The sequence below is a fragment of the Melozone crissalis genome, unplaced genomic scaffold, assembly GCF_028551555.1.
Source record: "Melozone crissalis strain CALT ecotype California unplaced genomic scaffold, PUWL_Pcris_2 ptg000008l_1, whole genome shotgun sequence".
NCBI lineage: Eukaryota > Metazoa > Chordata > Aves > Passeriformes > Passerellidae > Melozone > Melozone crissalis.
Window position 1 is genome coordinate 8,526,766 of NW_026535786.1, and position 23,398 is coordinate 8,550,163.

Here is a 23,398-nt window from a genome sequence, read left to right on the forward strand (position 1 = left end):
ATATCTGCGCATTTTCTTTTCAGCTCAGTCTTATAAACTCAATAAGCAGAAAAAGAGCAAACATAGTGAACAAAAAGTTTCCACTGGTTCCAGGAAGAAGTATGAAAGATATATTTCAGTCCTTGAAACAGATATTGTGGGTGTTTGTTTTTCTTTTTTTTTTTTTATTGAGTAATTTTGGAGAGAGCCATAAGGAAACCACAGTAAGAGTTAGTTCAATGTCAATCCCTTAAACCCATAGGAGTAATACAAATGTGTTTCCATACACTTTTTGAAGCTGTACACTTGCATATGTAGTTTTTCAGTATTAATGAACTATTAATTTTCAAGTTTAAAAAAACAGTGATAATATGTGACAGTTTTAACACAGATGGCTTATATGTATATAGAATAATTTCTGTAAGAAACTATTATCAAATCATTATTTTATGCCTTCTAATAGAAAAGTGCAGTTCTTGTAGAATAGCTATGAAATGAAAATAAATTTGATTTTTCTACAAGCCCAAGAGCTCAAATAATCACCAACTTAGGCAATGTGAGTCCTTTCCTTTGAGTCAAATGCTCACATCATGCAGACATAAACCAATTCTCCACATCATGAAATTTTTTGCAAATTTGATGATATTTGCTTCTCTCCTCATGTACTATTGAAGTGGTCTCCCAAAAATTTTTGTCTTGATGTTTTGAGGCCTTCTAATTTCCCTCATAAATTTATTCAGAATATTTACATCAATTTCATTCTGTGCCAAATCTTGTTCTTGGCATTTAAGGGAAATAGGGAAATTTTTTTTTTATATCTCTATTGTTTATTCCTCTGACACATTTGTTTATGTGACAAAGCATCACTTACTCTCAGAACCCTCTATGTTTTGGCACTTTTTTCCATTTTCTACATTTTAATCTTTCTGCTCTCTATCCCATAGTCTTTTTCTGTACTTACTCTAGATAACTTAAACTTATTCTAAATGTGAGTGGTCACAATATTAAATTATATTCAGGATCTCAGGTTTTTTTCCTCAGCATTGTGTTCTCTACTAATTTTCTATTCAAATGACCTTATAATTTATATTGCAAATTTTCACCCCATTTCTTATTCCAGGCTTTACAATGCATTTTGCACAATGGTCCCCCTTCTCTGTATTGGTGATGCCCTCTCACTTTGCATTGTTTGTGAATTAAACTACTTTAGGTCAAACCATGATTACAAAAATTAAATGAGGTTATTTCCAAACTGGTCATTGAGGTACTCCAATAAGTTGTTTCCAGCCCAGTAAATTATACTTTCTCTTTTCTTTAATTTTTCCTTCACCTTATAATAACAGAAGTTAATTCTAGGTTTTCCATTTTTATTTCAGCTTTTGTCATAAATTCTATGCAGATGAGATATTACTTTTGTCCTTTAGCCTAAAAAAATAGTGAAGCACTCTATGGAAAAAAGATGTAAGGTCATCCTGGCTTAATAGACCTTTAGTAAATCCAAATCTGAGTAATATATTAGAGCATTTGCAGAGGAAACAAATGTCTCGAAACACATCTGCTTATGAAGATTCATTTTTGGATGCCATCAGAAAAAGTGGTACCCTTTTGCACATCTGTTAAATTGTGTAATCTCTCCTGGAAGGATTGATGAAAGTATAGTAAAAGCAATCTTCTTAGAACATTTTGCATTAGAGATATTGAGTTTCTGTGTCAACCTTCATTTGCTTTCTCTTTCATATCTTTACTATATATATACTAAGCATTCATTAACTCACCCAGTAACTGTTATATCACTGTTTTTTAAGAAAATTAAATTTACTAGGTCTTTCTCAATTAGCTTAGATGAAGGTCTACCACTTCTTTGCATGTACCAACTCATACTTCCAGAAGTAAAATGAACATGAGCAAAACCCATAGGCAAATTCAGCTACCCAACTGTGTTCAGCAGAGATTTTATACCTGGGAGAAGCTCAAAACAAGGGGATTTTATTGAAAGTCTTCTATGGAAAAAACAGTGTCTTCCCATTTGTTATATCTGTGGTTAAAACATTATTCAGTGACTAACAAGAAAAAAAACAGTGACAACAATTTATGTTAATTTCTTCTTCTTAGTAGTAGTTTGAGATAATAAATAAAGTCACAATCCTAAAAGTAGAAAACAAGTTATTCAGTTCCTGCCACAATCCTCATAAAGAAATGTCACTTCTCTTCACCTCTGTATAGAGAGTAATATCTGATAAAAGTCTGTAAACACATTCAGGTGTAAGTAGTATGATTTTGGATATAAAAAATAAGAGGAAAGAAAGAGAGAGAGAAAGAAAGAGAGAAAGAGAAAGAGAGAAAGAGAGAGAGAAAGAGAAAGAGAGAGAGAAAGAAAGAGAGAAAGAGAGAGAGAAAGAAAGAAAGAAAGAAAGAAAGAAAGAAAGAAAGAAAGAAAGAAAGAAAGAAAGAAAGAAAGAGAAAAAAGAAATAGGAAGAGAAAAAGAAGAAAAATGAAAAGGGCAAAACAGAAAAATGGCAAAATGGGGGAAAAGTAAATGAAGAAAATAAAATTAGGAGGAATAAGAAAAGAAATGAGGCTTAGAGATACATCTCTTTCCTCTCATGTCTGACACTAATGGTGATCCTAACTCCAGAAAGACTTTAAAAGTTCTTGCCTCATGTAGTAAGAATCAGTCCATTTCTTAAATTAGATTTTTTTAAAAGTTCTTCTTTTATTTAATACCTATTGGAACACCATTTTAGAGACTCAGACACAGAGAGCCAGAGTATTCCAATTCAAATTTTGAAAATTACAGGAAAATGCTTCTTTTTGTGCACACATACACACACATTCACATAAAGACCCACACACATGTAAACCCAGAAAGGCTTTAAGATTCTCTAGCTGTATGCAACATTTCCCACTGTTCAGTATATTCAGAAATGTCATTATTATGTGAATACAAAGTACATTTTATTTTAGCAGTAATTTGTGTCATTTAGCATTAGTTTCTCTAACAGTACTAGGAAAAGTTTATTTTTAACTATGTGAATCAATCAACTACATTTTTAAACAACACATAAAAACCAACATATTAGGATGCAAAACTATAATTGCCATTTCATACAGTTAGCAACAGATTTTTAAGATATATTAGCATTTTGTAATTTTCCTGACCTTTTTTCTCATTCTCTCCTTCTTGTTATTACTTTTTTTTGTGCTGACTTAAAAATTAATGCAGACTGCTATCCCTGGGTGCCTTTGTGGGACGGGGGAGGGAAGACAACAAAAATGTGAAAAAATCTGGAAAGGAGACATGCAAATCTCCCTCTTGATTTGTGGTCTTTTTATTAGGGTGCTTATTAGTCCTCTCAACCTGGATCACAGACTTGTAATCCTGCATATAGGATTGCATGTATAATTTGTCACACAGGTGTGCTTCCACTCCAAAACAATGGAGTCCACATCATGAAAACATTTCATGTTTTTGCAGCATTTAGAAGCAGGATTTCAACTGACATGAGATTTTTTTTTAAATTTAAACTCTCTTAACATTTTTTGAAATAGCACAGTGTAAACCTAGGATGCAGATTAAAATAAAGCCTTTGGAATTAGGAATTAGTATTTTATTCTGAAAGTGAGTTTAGGATGCCTTCTTTAAAGAAACTTCCTACAATAATATTAAAAATCTCATCATTTCAGGCATGGCCTGAAATTCCTGCTCACATCTCTGGTGGCTGCTATGATTCACACCCCACACATCAAGATGTTAGCCACAATGCCATAATGCTGAATCAAATTTTTGCACGAAGCATTTGGATCTTTATTGCAATATCAGTGGTGGAGTAATAGGTGCTACAAAGAATTACTGAATAGAAATGTTCTTCAGAATTTTGGTAGTCTCTTCTTTAATGACAGTGCTTCTAAATATGTCCTGAAAAAGGTAGGTTCTTTCTTCTGTCATCACCACTCCTGATTTCTGCTATCATCTGGTGGTGAGACAGCCTTGGGCAAAAATAGCATCCCTGACACAGAGCAAAACAAACATTTTTCCTGATGTTAGAATGCTTGGCTTTATTCTTCCTCAAAAAAATCAGCAAGAAAATGAAAAATTAGTGCAAAACTACAATGCTTTGTATCATCAGTTTTATGTCATAAAAGACTTTAATGTCCAGGAATGGGGTTCATAGATTAAAAATAATACCAGTAAAAAGCATAACATCTTTTTTTGAATTTTGGGTTTTCAAATGCTTAAAAACAATATTTATGTACGATTTTTAATGGAACCCTAAATTGCTATTCAAAATTCTATGTCATATTAAAATATTATATTGGTGATATAGGATGTCCATTTAATGGCTAGTAATAATGTTATATTAAACCTTCCTTTCAAAAATTCTGCAATTTAATCCCTTTTAATCACCCAGCCATCTCCTCTTTTTCTCCTTTAAAAAATCTAAACAAATAAATAAATAATTAGTACAGATTCTTCATGTGATAATGCTGCATTTCACCAAAAACACAGATGAATAGATATTTAATGAAGGACTATTTTTTCCCTCAGAAAATGAAGAAAATCTAGTGAATGGAAAATTTGGGTCACTCTGTGTTGCATTGCAAAGTAATAGTTATTGCAGCATTGAATCTGCTAACAGGAAAATTTGAAAATGATGAAGATTATTCAGACAGGAAACTAGAAAGCTGGGAGAGGTGGAAAGGGGAAGTTGGAAGCCTTGTGCTGTGCTGATAGCAATTGTAATAGCAAAAATGATTGCTTTGTTTCCCAGCATGGGGAGGAAGGGTTGGAGACATTGCTGCTCTTTGTCTCACATGTGGAAAAAAAATCCTCATTTTTCCTTAGCAGGGGCAGTCCGTGCTGCTCTGAGAGTGATTTTCCCTGAGAAGGATAAACAGTTCAGAAAAGGTTCACCTGAAAATGATGTAAGTCAAACAAATCTGAAATCTGGATGGAATCAAATCAGAAATTTGATGTCTGATACATCTTCCATGCTTGGGCAGGGAAGGGCTCTGGATTTGGTGACTCAGTCACTGAGCTTTTTTGCCCATCTCCAATGGCAAAACCCTGGCTCTGAATTTAACTGGTGCCTATTTATATGTGGCTGTCAAAGAACTCAGATGGAGTACAAGTAGCTCTAAATATTTTGCGTTATGATTATAGCCAATAGTTACTGCACATTTTCAAGATCTAAAACAAGCAAGTGCATTATGCTGTTCAATAAATGTTTATGCATTTTTCATTAAATGATCAATGCATTAAATCCTTAAGCAATTTTAAATTAATATCTAGTCTTTGTCTGTTTCTCTAAAGTGACCCACCACACAAAAAAAAAAAAATTTTTTTTCCTCTTTCTCTGTTAAGTCATGCATTACTTTTTCATTCCTAAGGTGGGGGGGGGGGGGGGGGGGGGGGGGGAATGCCCAAAATAAAAGGACTGAGTATTTTAAAGTAAAGGATCATTTTGTTAAGCCTAGACAGAATATAGAAGAATTTGTCCTGCAACACTGGTCAGATTCTTGTCCTCTAGGGAGAAAAACAAAAGAAACTTCCTTAGAATAATTAGGTAAAATTATCAAGATAGAATACTGTCAGATAGATGTGTTTGGTGGGAGTGGGTTAAATTTTTTTTTTATTTATTTTGAAGACATAGAAGCAATTTAAAAGAAATATCTAGAGTAACTGCTTATTTAAATTATCCACCTTTCTTTTCTCCTTTGAGAAATGAGCAATATAAATAGAATGTACCCTTAGGTATATTATTAAATCACTAAATGTACATTATTTTCTTTGCTACAATAACAAGTATATTTATTATTAAGCACAGCATGCTACCATGTACTAGAAATTCGCACTTGAATCAATAGAGACAAGTTAACCCCTGCCATGAGTGCATCACTCCTGTTGTGTAGAATACACATCTCATGATGGGATAAATCACTCTGTGAAGGGGTATATGATGTCTACTTAAGATAAAAGGTTTTTACATGAACATCTTTGATTTGGTGATCAACTCTTTGAGAGGTAAAATCAGTTAATATTACTAAATTATTATATATTAAATATAATAGATTATATATAACATAGTAAATATATTAAATATTAAAGAATTTTGTACTAATCAGTATTTGGAAATCTAGTTGGAGATTTTATGGGAACATGAGCATCATTTTCTTGCACTGTGTTTTCAACAACACTTTGTAAAGTCATGTGGCATTTTGCCTAAAATCTCTCCAGGGACACAAGCCCCTCCATATCTTCCCTGGGTACAACAAAGCCATTATCTTCTTCAAATGTGGGTTTGCAAATGTGCCCTCACTGCTAAACACAGAAGAGTTTAATGCAGTCAGTTAAATTCCAGTGATATTTATGCCCCTGCTCATTACTAAGCCATGAAGTTACACAAAATCTGAATTCAGAACCCACGTAGGTCATTTAAGACAGTTCCTGCTGCTGAATGATTTTTTATTTGAATCAAACAAGAGGTGCCTTAATACAATCTGATAGTATGCTCAAGCTTTTCAGAAATAATGCTGCCATTTAAGCATTCTTTGGGTTTTTCCTTTTCTCTAGCCTTTCATTCATGTAATGCACTGTTCATGTCCAAGAAAATTAAAATTATTTTTTTCATTTTTAATCATTTTCATTGCCAAGAATGCTTTTATTAATCTTAAATATTTTAAGGCGAATTACACTGCAGCTTTAATGAAATGTATGGCAATTCGCTAGAGCTCTAAGAAGCACAACACTTCAAGAAATAATTAGTACAATAACATGGCAGGAAAATTGTCTTTTAAAATTTAATAAAAGAGCTTATTGGCTCAAAACACCTGAATATGAGTTCTGGGAATTTTTGTTATTGGTGAAATTGAACATCTGTCCTCTTTGCAAATAATAAACCCACTGTTTTTGAGTCAGTATCTCGGTGGTGGTTTAAACAACGTACACTTTTTAGAGCCTCTGCAGTCTTTAATTTTCAAATTTTCTGGTTTTATTCTTAATATACAAGCTGTATGAAGAAATATACAGAATACTGAATTATTCCAGAACATCTGTTGATCTGTCTCTGAACTGCCCTTGAATAATTTTAGCCCTCCTAGAAAGAAAGAAAGTGGTTTGAATGAAACAAATATGTGATAGGTAATCTCATCTAGTCTGAGTTATCCACAAAATTTGGACCAAATAAGCTTTCAAGGTCACTCTCATCCTTGCCTGTTCTATGATTCCATAATTAAAAATGAAGTTTCTAACAGTAGAAGTAATCCAAAATGTACTTACTTACCAATACTGTTTACTTTTATTTTCACAGATTATTTCCTGCCATCTGAGTTATAACACTTTAATTTATACAGAAATCTCTAGAGGGCTGAGTTTATCTGTCTTCTTGTTTTAAAGGGACAAATAAAATTATTTGTATAATGAAAATTATAAAGGCCTTATTGAACCTGTGTATATAAAAAATGTGTGTGCAGGTGTCAAAAACCTGAAAGAACACTTCAATTTTTGCAGTTTTTATATAGTTTTACATACATACAGAGTTTCACTTTGGAGAGAAGTGTTGAGACACAGACTATTCCTACAAAGATTTTGCTCAAGTCTATAATTTCAAGAAATTTAACTACTTTTAATAATATCCCATAAATTAAGGTACTTTGTTACTTGGGTACTGCTTGGAATGAAATGTCAAAATCCAACATATGTAAGACTTGTCTGTACTCCTCACAAATAGGCAAAAATCTAGAATCTTCAGGTTTATTTCAATATTCATAAGAAGAGTTTATTTATTTTATTTATTATTTATTTTTCAATATTCATAAGAAGATTTTTTATTTTTAATGAAAATAAAAAAGATTGAAGATTTTTAATAAGAAATAAAGAGCTCCTATCAAATAATTTATTTTTGAAATGACCTCATATTCACTAGAAAGTTTTTTTCAATTGAATTTTTCACTGAATTCCAATTTTTATGTCTATAGATTAATTTTTTAAAACTTGGTTTTATTAGTATTCTTTTTTTTTCTAACAAATGCATGCACATATATAGTTCAATAAAAATAATTTAATAGCTAAGGACCAGGATAAGGCCCGTGATTAAAAAAAAAATTAAAAAAACAAATAGTGTCATTTTAGGAATACACTCCCTAAACTCTGTTTTTTAGAAGGATGTTTTGTCTCCTTTGCATAAAAGGAGGCTTTGGGCAGACCCTAAGGAAATTAAAGAAATAGAATACAAGAATGGCTTTCAAGGACCATGAGTAAGTTCAGGGAATCCACTATCATTTGGAAAAACCTTTGGATCATTCCCAGGTTCCTGAGGATACTGAAAAGTGGAGGGTTTCAAAAACAGATTAAACAAATTCAGAGGGTTCCTCTGGAACTAAAATATTTAGGGGCAAATATTTCCTGGAAAATCATATGAAAAGGCTACAGATCTTAAAGCCGCTGCTGGGAAGGGAATCCTTAGGAAAGGTTGTGCTGCAGAAACTTTGGAACCAGACCCTCCCTGAGCTGCCCTGTTGTTTGACACTACTGAAGGTTGATTTTCCCCAAGCCGCTCTTGGGCACTGAGCTCCCAGCAAGTCAGGGTGCAGGAGGCTCTGAAAAACCCTGCTGGGGAAAATAACTCAAAAAACCAAGCGGATCACCAAAAGTAAGGCAGATTGTGGGGAGCTACTGAATCCAGCATCCCAATAGAGGGGAGGCTGCCACAGCTCCTGTCCCCAGGGTCAGCCAGCAGCAAGGCTGAGTTTGATCATCTCTGTCTAAAAACTCTTTAACTTCTACATCTCTTCTTCACCCCTACTTAACAAAGTAGTGACAGCTCAAGGAAGTAAAAAATAAATGAAACAAAGAACAATTATTAGCTTTGTTTGTTTAAAAAAAAATAGTCCTTTCATACATCCTTTCTTGAGAGTTTTTACTTTATTATTATCATTATTTCCTCACACAAGACAAGTTTGTGGCACTTTAATTATTATCCATTATACTGCTCATTAAAAGACAAATAAAAACTTATTTCATATTTCAGCATAATTTGCAGTCCTTGCCCATGGTAAAATGTAATGATGTAACAACGAATTTTAATGTGTAACCTGGGTCTTTGACTGGAAATAAAGCACAAACATGTATGGGGGCAAGTGCTGCATGCTGCTGCTTCTGGGACATCGATTTTATAAAGAAGAATAAAAAAGTTAATTGCTAAATGTTTCTTTTTTAATTATGAAATATATGTGTAGGTATTAGACATACACCCACACCCACATCCACAAACCAAATTCAAAATAAAATCAGAGAAAAATGACTCTGCCTTGGAACAGTCTGACAGTTTAGAGTTTGGAAGGTGCATTCAGGTTATATACTTTGTGTATTAAGAGAAAGAAGCAGCTCCAAGTACTGTAAGTTGCCTTCTCTGTCCTCTCACATAGGCTCACACTCATTGGCTGTGAGAGAAAGAAATTTAGAAATTGTGCCACTGTGTAGCATTGCATTCAGCTCTTCTGGTAACAAAAAGACAGGCAAGATTTTTTTGTAACTCTGCAAGAAATGCCTGCCTTACAAAGAGATTACTTACTTCAAAATTGACATGGTAACAAGAAAATTAATTACATTGGTAATTTCCCTTTTGCTTACTAATTGTAAGGTGACTAAACCAAGACATCAAAGAAATTTAGCCAAAATATTTGTTTTCCTGCAGTGAAAGCAAAATAGCTGCACCATTAGCAGCAAGAGCATTAAGCAGCAAGACCCTGGCAAGGTAAGCAATACTTATCAGTGAAACAAGCTGGCTTTAGCAGAGCAAATCTCCTACTTCCCTCTGGGGAAATGGGGAAGAAAAGTAAAGCTGGTCAGAGGGTTGATAGATGAGGATTTGTTTCATCTCCCTCAGAAGGACATTCTGCTTCTACTAAACTTTTCCTATCTCCTTCTTCTCTTTGTTCCCAATCTTTGGCCTTTTTTTTGGCTTTTTTTTTTTTTTTTTTTTTTTTTTTTTTTTTAATTTCTTCACTCTGAAAGATTTCTGAGAACAGTTCTATGTGAAACATCAAGAACTGTTTTGTGCTGTGTTTTGCATTGGGATTTTCTTTCAGCCTCTACAAATGTAAACCTGTTTAATCTAAAAAATACCTCCTGATTTCTTAAAGAAAAAGAAGATCATTTCACAAAGCTTAAGTAATTAAGTAAAGGGAAAAATGGCCTGCAGAAATTGTCTATCACCATTCCAGATCACAGCTGACAACAGTGGAGAAAACTATCACCTGCCATCCCCCAGCATGCTTAAAAGTACATTGTTCCCTTGGGGCCTCTGAACAGTTATGAATACAAAAATTAATTAGCTTTTTGAACTCAGAAGTCCAGTTTCTTAAATTGGATTTAAGTTTTGGATGAAATGTTTTGATAAGTGATAGGTACCTATACATTTTTGTTCATAAGATAATTTCCCTCACTGGTCTTGTGAACATTTCTTGCATCAGGTTGCTGCAATGCACCTCCTTTTACAAATACAGACTGGATTTAATTTATTGATCAGTTTAATTTGTTACAAGTCAAGAGAGTCTAGAGTTGCACAGAGCTGGGAAGAGATGCTCTTTTTTTTTTTTTTGGCTAGTGTCAATAACTAAGCCTTTTATAAAAATAAAATTTTTTGCTTTAGTGGAGCAAGAGTTATTTCATTTTACATCAAATCAGAATCAAAATTACTATAATGATGTGATGAAAACTAGTAATGAACATAAGTGAAATTCCTTTCTTTCCACAGTTTTTCTTGTAAAATAGCCTTCTAAGAAAATATCCAAGACTTGACTTAAAAGCAAGATAGGCAATAGCAGACTTTGTTCACCACTCCAATTAATTAAAAAGATTCATCTGAAGTTGGTCTTTTTGATTCCAAAAGCTTTCCAGCACCAGATAAGTACTGGAAAGTGGAATTACTGTCAACTCTTCATATAAAGATAATACTGCCTGGAAATCAATATTAGCTGTACAAGATACCTGTGTATGCTATATTGCAGCAAAATATAATAGAAGTTTTTCTATGGATTTCCTGATGTTTAAAGTATCCTTTGTGCTTTTCAAACATACAAAACTCCCAAAGAAACATAGGCCTTGACCACAAAATTATTATTTGAAGTCTTGAACCTGATAGTATTGATAACATTGGATTCAAAAGACAGAAATAAACAAAATGGGGATTGTTTTCTTTTTTACCATTCTCCTTAGAAAGGAGATTTTTCCTTAGAAAATGAAATGTCTGTATTTTTAGTTGTTTGAAGATTTGTGGAACATAAAATTATTGCAGTGAAAAAGTGCTTTATCTCAAATGGGAATGCTATGTGATTTTTAGGAAAAATTTATACTCCACAGGAAAAAAAAAATGGAGCTACTGAAATCTAGTATCACCACTTCCATATTTTTATATTTGTTATCAGATTAATAAATCTATCTCAAGTCATACTGAATTTTGATACTTTCAAGGAAAGAAGTACAAGATGCCTGATCCAGATTGTCACATCAAGTAGTGCCAAATGTAGATTCAAGACATTTAAGTTTAGAATAAATACATTTGTAGGCACAAGCATCTAGTTCAATAGGCTACTAGATAAAAAAATAAGCCATGGTAATTTCATAAATTAGACCGGATGGGTATTTTGGATACCTGTCCACCCCCACCAAAAAACTGCTTTTCTGACTTCTAGGAAGAAGATAATGTTGTACTGGAGAAGCAGGATACTGTAATTCCAGTGTACATTCACAAATCACAAATAAGACATTCTGCCACTAAATAGCATTCCAGATTTCTTATCAAAGATCATTTATCACATGGGAAAAGGAAAAAAAAAAAAGTGGGGAAACATTTATTCTTGGATTTGAGTGTAAAGAAAATGTTGTGCAATTGTAGTGCCAATCCAAATACCTTCCACATATTACTTTTCCATTTAGATTATAATGAAGCTGTATATTTTTATATTCAGGAGATAAAATGATCAACAGTATAAAACAGAACACAAGAAATTCCAAAACAAAATCAGCAGACAACTGGCTGACTAGTTTCAAAACCTAGTTCTCTACTTCCAGGAAGTTTCTTATAAAGTCTGTGAACATATGTGAGATCAATCACAGCAGATTCTTTTCAGAGTTCAATGTCTCTGGGAGGTTTATATCATGATGTTTCTACAAAGGATCAAGTTTTTAAATCTCTGGTACCTGAACATTCACCTTACATGTATTAGCTGAAATTTGGGGTTTAGCTACTCTGAGCAACAGCACAATAGGCATCTGGATACAAACTCAGGATTTGTATTCATTAAACCAGATTTTGAATTCCAAGAGCAGCAAGAAAAGTCACAGTGAATTTTAAGCACTGGAACCATCACCACACCTGCCCTTTTTGTGCACTGATCAATGTGCGTTGCTAACCAGATACAAACTTGATGATTTCAAAAACAACACATGATCTTAAGTCATGAGGATCTACTGAAACACAATGAGTGTGTTTGGCTGGCAGTCAAACCCCGTGCCTAGTTTTGCGAGGGAAAAGCTGCATGCAATTCATCAGCATTCCTTTCTGCTTTCCAAATTTATCTCATTCCTGTTTCACTCCCTGGCTTATTTAGTTTTTAATTTGTTTTCCACAAAAGCTATTTTGAGATGCATATGTATTTCACTGGAGTGCCGCTGAGTTCCAATTGTTCTCACACACAGAAAAAAAACCAAATGAACCCATTATTCCAGCATTATTTTTTGGTCCCAGTGGGATTTGTGTTTTTACAAACTGAGTGCCTGAAAGAACTGAAATATGTATCCAATGGATGATTTGGAACTGAGGATGGACTTTCTAGATGGCATAGTTGAAATATTTGAATTATTCACCTACTTTTGTGAATACTGCATGCCATGACTGCACTCCTTCCCTTGATTCCCAGAGCTACAGCCTCAGGAGGAAGATGATGTTTTCAGGATCTGGCTGTATTAACAGGGCTGAAGCTCAGGAGATACTGAGCAGGCCCAATTCTCTGTGACTGGAGCTGACTAACTTTGATTAGGGGAATTCAGGTCTTTTCTCAGGGATTTAGTTTTCCCTTTATCTAAGCCACCAAGGTACTTTAAGGGAATATTGATCATTTGATGTTCTAAAGCTATAGATAGAAAGTGAAACTAAATATCATCCAAATGCTATTTTTGCATCCTTTTTTATTTTAAAAATATAGTGAAAAATGCAAACTTATAAAATGTAGTGACAGCAGTGATCAAGTGAGCTGCTTGATCAAGCAAAAAGCTGGTGTTTTATACTTAATCCTGAGTTTGGTGTGAAGGGAATGTGGTGCCTGATATTTCAGTTTAATGCCACTGTGAAATGTGGATGAGTAGTGTGTCCCTACAAACCAAGTCATTACACCCTCTTCATTTTCTCTTCCTTTTGTAGGTATATAACCTGCTGAAACTGAGAGTATAAGGCTAGAATTTGCCCTTTAGGTTTGTCTCAGTTTAAGTAAGGAATATTTAAAGAGATTTTTCAGCTGTGTGTTGGTAAATACTGCTCACCATTTGTTTTCACAAAGATTACATCTATTCAGCTCTGTTTGCTGATAATGCAGAATAGGTTAGCTTTAAAAACCAGGCAAGGCCCTAAAAGAGCTCTGGTAACAATATAAAAATACTGAAATAAAATAACAGTGCAGGGAGGCCTTTTTATTATTAATAATTCAGCATATACACCTTGGAGGTAGAAAGAAAAGATGATATTTAAAGTGATACTTCTAAATCCTTGAAGACACAGTGAACATACAAATTACACATGTATTTCTTAGCTCTTTGTGCTTTAAACTTGGTTACAATAACTGTGCATGACTGACAGTTTTCATACAGTGTGAGTCAGGAACAGCTTCTGAAATTCCAGATTATTTCAATTTTACAGAGTATTTGCAGTACATAAGCATTTGAACTACTTTAGTAGTTGAAAGGTTTAGAAATGAACATCAGTTAAAACTCAAAATGGTTTTGCTGTGAAAGTATCAAAGATCTGGCTAAGAAAAGAGCACCTTGACCTGCAGGCAAACATGCTGAGCAAGTTCAGTCTGTGTCTAAGTCGTAAATGGTATGGGATGACACCTATAGCACTGAAAAACTCCCATCTATCTGTTTTCTACCTTTAATAATATAAAGATATCTGGGGAGAATATATCAAAGGAGATGGCTGAAACCTGAAAAAAAATGTGATGCAGTTGAACTGCTAAAGCATTATCTTGTGAGGACAAAATAGCATTTAAGTGTTGTGGTTGATGATTTTATCATACACCTGCACACAATGTAGAATCTGAAGATGCAGAGGCCGTTCGCTTATCCATTGTTAGTGCATCCCCATTAATTTGGGGCCCTCCAGCCCTGGTGTTGCTTTACCTGGTGCCACACTGATATCTTTGTTTGCAGCGCTGTTTAGGCTGTACTCACATGGTCACAGACCACTCAGTTCCCCTGTGTGCAGCCTTGCAGCACCACAGACCTGGATCATGGTCAGGGCAATGAGTTGACCTCTGGAGTGGCCTGTAGTAATTGATTTGACAGGGTTGCAAAAAGCTACTCATCTTCTGACCTTGCCATGTAAGACCATGCTGACATCGTTTCAGAGTTGTATGTCACTGCTAATTCGTTCATTGGCAGGAACATTTAACTGGTCTGTCACAGCAACCATGCCAGATGGGGTTTCTTTCAGAGGAGTTTAAAAGGCATCCCTTTTCCACAAAATTTGTTCACATCACAGATGACCTTTTATTGTAGCTTTGAGCTTTGGAAGGGGAGGTGACCCTGACAGTTTCAGTTTACTTTGCTCTCTCTCTCTTTCAACATGTCTCATAATTGAAATGTTTTTCTTTATTAGCAGTGGAGGTGAGTATGTCTCCTTAGCTTTGATCTTCTTTTTTCTAGGCGCGAAAGTTTTGTAAGGCAGAACAGAGTGGCCAGGGAAATGCTATATATAACATTGAAAGTAAAGTCAGAACAAAAATATATTCAAATTATAAAGATAAAATAGACCATAGACTATCTTACTGAGCAGGAAATGCTTCAAATAATGACAGCCAACATCGAAAATTTCACTGAATAAAAATGTCAAAATGAAACGGTTTGATTCAGATAAAGCTACGATGTCTTTTTAGCTGAAATTTTTTATGAAAAGATCGTAGCAACTTGTAGCTCAAAGTTTTATATAGTTCTTCAAAAAAAAGTGAAGATCAAAATGTCCAAAAACCCTAAAAACCCAACCCTCTGAAAGATGTAAATTGTCATTTTATAGGGCAAACTCTGTTATACTTCCTCTTATAAAGCGATAGTTTGCTGAAATTTTTAATAATTTTTTAAAAAGCGATATTTGCAGGAAAAGTAACTACTTTACCTGAAAAGGATGTCAGGATGGATGGTTCTGTGAGAGCAGTAAATGCAGTGAAGAATGGAAAATTTAAAGCTTTGTATTTATTTCACAAAAACACAGGCTAACATGCTGTTAAGATGGCAAATACAAATACAAATTTAGCAGATTTAAAGATATGATATTCTAAGAAGTAAATAAGAAAAAAACCATAGACAAGAACAATGCACCCATTACTTGTAGCCAGGTTGTAAATGAACCACTCTCATATGTTTCAATTTCCATGAATTTATAGTTTAATTATTTCATTCTAAAATGCTTTTGCTTTGAGAAAAGACCACGATGACTGAAGAAATTTTATTGAATGCATGTAAAGCATTAAAATGCTGAGTCCACTGGGTCTGGCCACACAAAATTGATAATAGAATTGATGAGTTTTCAGTATTCTACTTAACAAACAGAGGTCAAATCTAGGAGCAAGTAAAACAGAAGCATGATGCAGAAAAATAAGGACTAATTTCCACAAATTGTTTTTATCTAGGAGAGAAATATTATGTGGAGATGCCTCTACTACGAGCTTTAAGCCAGTTCAGCATCTTCACAATAACAGGGCAGAGGCATCTGACAGCATATTAGAGCATTCCTAGCACATGTGATGCTTTTCAGTGTATGCAATGGGATAGATAAACTGGTTAGGATGCAACCAGCAAAGGTTTTTCTTGTATTTCAATTCATTTGTTCAGTTCCTATTTTGAAAAAAATACGATGTTTCACAGCATCTACAGTTCTAGAGTTATCACACATGAGACATCAAAACACCTGTTTTAGGTGGTTAGATCTGAGGAACATCTCATATATCTGATATAACTTTGCCTGTAGGAATTTTGCAAAGGACTGCTTCAAACCCTTCTTCATCTGCAAACTCACTTTTCATTAGCCTCCTCCTCTGTCACTCTGCCTAGTTTTCTTTTCATTGACTCTATGTATGTCTCATTTCCATTCTGCAGCTCCAGAGAAGGTGGCTGAGCTCTGAAACAGCACTCACAGTTTGCAGTTCATGAAATAGATTCCCCCTAATTTTTCTGGAAGACAAATCACACATATAATTCAATGGATGCTAAATATAATGTCAATATCTCGAAAGCCTTCTCAAACCTTACAAAACAAGGCTTCAAATATCACTCTGATTAACATAGATTAAAAAACCTGGTTTTGCAAATCCTTTGCAGTGTTTTTGTGGAAAGGACCTTATCTTTTTGTATATTCTTAAATGTTAGCAAGTTTTGTTGTACCCAGTATGACTTCTTAGCTTGATTTAATTGGTTTTTTTAATCTCCATTACCTATTTTTCCATAAAAGAATGGAGAATATATCCTGAATGCATAAATACATGATCTGATATGAGCTAGATGGGGTGTTTCATAAGAAATATTCTTATTACATCCTAACATCTTCAAATGAGAAATTCTTGGTAAAATACTTACAAAATGAATGCTAACACAAACAATCTGAAAGGTGAAAAGTGAATTGGGATGTGTTAATACCAAATGTGCTAGAGAAGACAAGATGTGGTGAAGTAAATACTAGAAGTATTAAACAACTTGATGATACTGTTGTCTCATGGTGAAATGTGAATAAAATTCCTTTAATGTTTAAGTCCATAGATAATTAAATATCAAATTCAGTTTATTAAGCTGGGGAAAATACAGTGTTATAAAAACCTTTCTAGGTAAGCATATGAGCTTGATTTCTTAATTATCAAAGAAGATCTTAAATTGGTGTCATGTAGTTTTTTTTTATTTTTAGAGCTAACATGTGAGAACTAATGAAAATCAACAAACTGCAGCAGCTTCTAGGCTAACATCCTGTAATCATCACAAACTCTTTTCTTGACAGTCTCATCCAAGGAATCACAATAAATGCTAATTCTCTGATTTTCCTGTTTTTGTGACTTGGCTCTCTTATCAGTTACCATTATTCAGATTTTCTCATGAAAATGGATAAAAAATGACAAGTTAGGGAGAGAACTTTATTGTCTTGCCTTCTAAGAGGCACAAGTATTTGTCTTCTGCTACTGAAGAATTGCTTGTCTGGACAGCCAATGAACAAAATAGTGTTGGGTCTGCAAGGACACCTGAAAATTGTCCTTCTGTCTTACCAATCCCATTTCCTTTGGTCTGACATTAGAAGCTGCTTAGTAGCATGGTGTCTTTTGTCATTCCCATTAAAGCATTGATTGGCTTGTTATCTCACTTCTCTAAAATTCCTTTTTTTCTCAACATTTCATCCTAAAATACAGCAATGCTTGAGGCTCCTATTAATGATCCTTAAGCATTAAATCTCTTCCGTAAGGTCAGAGACAGACGCCTCATCTATTCATATTTATGTCTGTTGAAAGCCCCTTTTTATCCTCAGCTCTGTCAAGCTGGTTGGCACAAAAATTATATTTTATGATTTTTTTTAGATTCCATCTACTTTTTAATTTCCTTATTCTTTTTTTTCTCTTCCTGTCCTTTAGAACATGAATGTCAAGAGGAGCCTTGTCAAAGAATAAGTGATTTGCATTGGAACAGATCTTAAAGATTGTCCAATTCCAACACCATGTTAGGGACACCATCCACTAGACCAGGTTGCTCAAAGCCTTTCCAAGTTGTCCATCATTCCTCATGGCCATGAAGAATGAATGTTCTAGCTTCAGCTTTTAGACAAGCATTGGATAAATTCAAATATCCTTTCTTTTTATTAAAATGTAGTAAATAGTTTACTAAATAAGAGTAATTTAATGGAGAAGAGTGTGCTTTCATCACCCACATGTATCTAGAAATACAAACCCGTCTGAAAATTTGAAAAGAGATAGAGGTGCTGCAGGATGGTTATGATGAGGTGTTTTAGTTTAACAAAGCTCTCTAAAAGATAGACCAAAAGCCAAAAGAGGGATTGAGCTCTCTTTTGTTACAGGTTCCTAGTATCTGCTTGATCTCCCTTCACGCTCTCTGTCTGGCTACTTTTGTTTCTTCTCTTCTTCATTTTTTGGGCTTCCACCAGGCCAACACATTATGCAAATTTTCAACATACAAAAGGGGAACCCTCACACCCACCTGAGTCCTTCTGATGTATAAAAAAGTATTTCATCTGCATCGTGTTCTAATGTCTTGATTTCCATCACTATAATTGATGCAGTTCCCTGTGAGAAATCACTATATCAAGAAACTAATGGTACATGACTGGTTTCTAAGGCTATCTTATCTGAGAATTTTGGCAAAAAAAAAAAAGAGATTCGGAAAAAAACCAACAATTATTTTGAAATAGTTTTGTAATAACTATTAGCAGATGGCATTAATTTTAAAAATAATGTGGAATGTCCACTTTCAAAGTGAAGGGAACAAGCCTGAATCGTACGGTGGTAAGAGAAAAAGCAGGTTTCTCATTGTTACTTATTTTTATTTTAGCTGTCATCAAAGCTGACAGTATCTCTGTGAATATCATAAGCAGACCTCTGCAAGCTGTTCAGAATTGCAAATATATACAGTGAGGTTTCCAAAGCAATAACATCCTAATCCTGTGATTAGTCCTGCTGTTATCGCAGTGTAGGTTGTAAAAAAAGGGAAGTTTAAAATAAATAAATAAATAAATGCTCAGAGCCCCTCCCAACTTCCTCATTTTTCTCAACTTTTTAGTTATCATGCAAAGCCTAATATCACCAGGTCATTTCTGTAAAGAATTAGTATTTCTGCTAGAAGGTATAAATTTCTTCCTTGCTTGCCTCATGTCAGAATTGCCTTAATACACAGTGCAGGGTAGTAGCCAAATCTCAGCCTCCTGAGTCCAAGGAATTATGTTGATCACCACTGACCAACCTGTTAGACCTCTGGATCCCTGAGAAGAGTGTGATGACTGGATAATGCATACTACAGCTGTATAGCTTGTGGCCAGATTTTAAGCCAGATGAGCTGGAAGCTACATATACACATTAGCACTCCTGTGCATCTTTTTTTTTTTAAAGGCATCAAAGGCACAGAACCAAGGCTCTGCATCATGGTGTGTGACTTCCAGACCAGGCTGGCACACACCTGTGACCCTCAGAGACAGGCGTCAAGCCTGCAGCTGTCTGGTGCTGTTCTGGAAGAAAAGTCAAAACACACTGAGCTATGATTATCAAACTGAGCTGGACTGAAATTTAAAGAATCATATCTTATTGTAAAAAAATGTAGTAAGCTCCTTCTCACCCTGCATCTATTTGTACCCACTGTTAATGAACTGTCTTTCAACAAATGAAATGAAGGATGACTATACAGTATTTTCAGAAATGCAGACCCACAGTATAACATACTAATAGGAAAGCCTTGATTGTGTGTTCTAAGGGCTGAGAATAAAGATAGCACCCTCCAATCACAGCTTTCCTGGGTATGAACAAACCAGTAAATATATCTGTAATGAAAGAGCAGAAGATTGAGGTAATTTACGTTAAAAGAGTATAAAGTTTTTCTCTTCTTAAAAATAGTTCACTATATAAAAAAAGGAATAGCCATAATAAATTTAAAAAAATTATGCAAATGGAATGCCAGTATTTTCAGTAGGGTGATAAATAACCAAATACATTTTCCATTTATTAAATGTTCTGCAAGTTGCCCTCTTTTTGCATTTTAAAATAAGTGTCTGAGGTTTTGTGCAATTAGGTAAGGAAAATAAAATGAAATAACATTGTACTTGTTTATTGGATTCATTATGTCAAAATGTTGCATTATATATGGTTATATGCTGATGCTGAGAGCAAATTTGTGTTGACTATTTCTGCAAATAAGTGTGAGGATATTTGGAATCTGAGAAGCCAATACGCAAGGGTTTGTGGAATGATAATAAATAATAATGGAAAATACTTCTTCACAGTAAATCAGACCAAGATAAACTTCCGGTTAGGGCTATCCATCTGGTATGCCTGTCCTGACTTGAGCCTCTTGCATCTGAGCTAAGTGTTTTCAAGGGTTCTGAGTGTATTCATGGACCTACATTAGCATGATCCCCACACAGGCTCCCAGTGTTCAGGAGTCCCATTTCAGCTCAGCCCTGGGACCTGAGCTCTGTCATAGATGTGCCTGTCCTCAGCCCTGGCCTTGGCCAGCCCTGCCTAGTTGCCTTGACTTGAGAAATTTGCCGCTTCCCGTGTGTGTGCTGAGGGTTGGGCTGTTGGTGGAACCTGCCCCTGAGCAGCTCTTCTTGCACATCATCTTGCACAGATAAGCTGGGAAGGTGTCCCTGGTGGTCCAGTTGTCACCTTCTCCTGGCTTGTGGACAGGTCACACCTTTTCCTTCCTGGTTGAGGAGCTCCAGTCTTGAAGCTTTCGACTACAATAAGGACTTTCCTGTTGAGATTAGTATTACTGCATACTAAGAAGGAAGACATGAAGGAAAAATTTGCCAGCTTTCAGAATCGTTCTGAACTCTAACAGACTTGGCAACTTGTATTTTTATCCTCTTGTTTCTGCATGAGCAATGATGTTATGATGCAAAATCATTTATCAGGAAATAATCATGGAATCAGTATGTAGGACTGACATCTGAGAGCCCTAAACTGCTAAGATATGTAGCAATGAACACAAAGAATCAAAGATAGTTGTTACTAAACACTTAAATGCGCCTGAAAAAAGACCTAAAAGAATTCCTCATTTGAATTCAGAAAGGTTTAATAAAGTATAAAGCTGCTTACAGTATTTATTTACTTGAATTACACAGCTCATTTGTGGTTTTGAGAATGCTTTTGTACATCATTAACCAAGCTGTTATTCCTTCATAGTAAGGCATTTTATGATTTTTAAATACGTGCCTTTTTTTTGTTTGTTTGTTTCTATGTGTTGAGTTTCATCTCCTTCCAGATATTTGTGACTGCTGATGGAACTTCAGGGTATCTTCTTGAAAAGGGGGGATGTAATGGGAGGCTATCTTATTTATGTGAGGAAAAGTCTTATGAGAGTGCCCTGTAATTTTTTTTCCTTTTCTATCCAGCAACTTTAGAAACTGTCAGTCAGTTCCAGCCCAGCTTCATTGTTTCTTTAAGGAAGAAAAGTTGTTGCAAGAAATATTAGATGTAAGAGAGGTATCACAGTTTGTATGCTAGCTGGAGACCGCATGCACTGTTTGCTTTGGCTAGTAATTGAAGGTGTTCAATCTGGTGTCATACTGTGGTGATGTGGATGTATAAATACTTTAACAGAGAGCCTGTGACCAAACAGTCTTATCATTTTAGGGTCAGAGCTTCACCGTATTACACATGTAAAGCATCAATAGTCTGTGTGAAGGGGCGTGTAGGTCACTACTCTGCCACAGATGGTGTGAGACATTACACAGGGAGAATCTGCCAGCCTGGACACTGTCTTCCTCAACAGCCACCATCAGAGTTGTGTGATTATGGATGAGAATCCCTCATCCCTATTGTACATGAAATAGCCTAATTATTTGCTTCAACCTAATTATATTGTTTTTCTCCAGGGAGTTTGTTTCCCTCTTTGTTTGATTGCTATGATAAATGACAACATCATTTCATATCAATCCATATATAACAGGGAGCACAGAATCCTGGAATGCTTTTGTTGGAAAAGACAACGAAAGGTTATCTGGCCCAATCTCATTTTTCACTACTTTCATTAGAACAGGTTGCTCAAATCACATTTAAGCACTTCCAGGGATGAGGCAGCCACATCTCTGGACAACCTGTGCCAGTGCCTTGGCTACCTTAACATTAAAAAAAATCTTCATTATGTCCAGTCTAAACTTATCTGCCTAAAGTTTAAAACTCTTGTCTCTTGTCTGGTCATTGTGGGTTTTCCTAAAAAGTTTGTTGTTGTCTGTGTGTAGCCCTGCTCACATACAGGAAGGAGATCTAAGGTCTCCCCAGAGCCTTTTCTTTTCTGGGTTGAACAACCCCAGCTCTCTCAGCCTGCCTTAATAGGAGAGATTCCATCCCTTATCTGTGACAAGGGCAAGAGAAGAGACAAATGACACAAAACTGGGGTTTGCGGCAAGGTCAGTTAACTTGCTTGTCCAATATTAAACTTCAATAAGTGAGAATCCAAGTGCTTCCATTTCTTTCTTTGTGAAGAAAATGACACTGTCACTTTGTCTGGTTTTGTTTTGCATAACACTACTCTGAATTTCTTGTCTTGAGTTGTTCTGGGAGATTGATTTACTTTTTTATTAAACAAGTTGGTTCTTTTGTTGAGTTTTCTTTTTGTTTTGCTTATAATTTCTCTTAAAACCTCTGATTCTCCTGTCCAGGAGGTTTTTAATAGCATATAGAAATCATTGTTGTGGCACTTGTATGGAGGGAAGATTCTCTTTAACTGTAGGTCATAAAACAGTTTCTGTATGAAGGGAGGAATGCAGTATTTATTGTAGCATTGCTTGAATGTAGAGACTGCTCTAATGCTTTGACTGGAGTATTCAAAAACTCTCCTCCTCTCCCCACATATTAAGGGTTCTGTTAATTTTGTTTAAAGGAAATTATTTTAAAAATGAAAGAAAGTTTGTAAATTAGTGGGGTTTTTTATATATACTTAAAGTATAGAACCTCATTAGGAGTAAGTAAACTGTTATCTAAACAACAAAAAACACCCCACCCCACCTCAATGCCTAAGGAAATCCTAATTTTCAATATTATAATTAATCCTTTCCTGTACTATATAAGAAGCTATAGCTGTTTTATCAAAAAATGACATTTCTTGATATTAATTTGCTTTTAACTTCCAACATTCCAACCAAGAAATTTTCATTTTGACATACTGTTCAATAAGATACATTCTGATAAATCCAGAGGTCCCGAAGGGAAAATTTCCACAAGTTTTACCACTGTTTGGAGCTGGATTTCCTCTCTTCTAAAGTAAGAGTACCTGGTTTTAATCAAGAGTCAAAGTTTGAGTAAAAAAACTGGTTTACACAGTCTTACAGCAGAGGAATTAAATGTTGAAATTCATGACAAGGAGGGAGTACCAGATATTTGAAATGGGACACTTTTTGATTCATGCGTCTGAATCTCCTGAGTTGTTCCAACAGCTCCTCCAGCGGACTCACT